Genomic DNA, 533 nt, shown 5'->3' on the forward strand with positions numbered 1-533 from the left:
CGGAGCTGCCCGGGCAGCGGTCACCTGTGAGCCCAGCGCAGCCTGCCCCCAGGAGGCAGGAGAGTGCTGGCGGGAGGCCGCCCCGCCTCTGACCCTCAGGTGACGCATCGCCGCCTCCTGGGTGCTGGGTGCGAGCTTCTCCGCCCTGAGGGGTTGGAGGTGGGGGTGCAGCGGGAAGGCACAGGTGAGAGCGGGGCCCACGGCGAATGCCCCGCTGGGTCTGGAAACGGGAGCCCCTGAACCCAGACCTCAGGTTCACCCCCGCGCCCCTGTGTGGGGCCCGGGAAGATCAGAAGAACACGCTGGACCTGGGCCTCGCCGGCTGCTGGTTTCTCGTGCCCACCTGTGGTCGGTGGGCTCCAGGCCCCGGGGTTTGGGGGTTCGGTGCCAGGCCTCGCCTCTGCATCGGGAGGGCGCCTGGTGCTTTATGACTAGTGGCCCTTGGTGGCTCTCGGCGCAGTCAGGCTTTCTAGCACTCTCGGTGGTTCTGGCTCGTCAGGTTTCTCTCTCTCACCGGGCGCCCGGGAGCCCGC

The 533-nt window shown here is 70.0% G+C and overlaps 1 protein-coding gene across 1 annotated transcript in view; it reads left to right on the forward strand.

Moving 5' to 3' along the window:
- FDFT1 (farnesyl-diphosphate farnesyltransferase 1) overlaps positions 1–533 on the forward strand; it is a 51,775-nt gene that overhangs the window by 6,987 nt on the left and 44,255 nt on the right. The window lies entirely within an intron of this gene.

Source organism: Condylura cristata, unplaced genomic scaffold (genome assembly GCF_000260355.1).
Source record: "Condylura cristata isolate star-nosed mole 26May11 unplaced genomic scaffold, ConCri1.0 scaffold00014, whole genome shotgun sequence".
In the NCBI taxonomy this organism is placed as follows: Eukaryota; Metazoa; Chordata; class Mammalia; order Eulipotyphla; family Talpidae; genus Condylura; species Condylura cristata.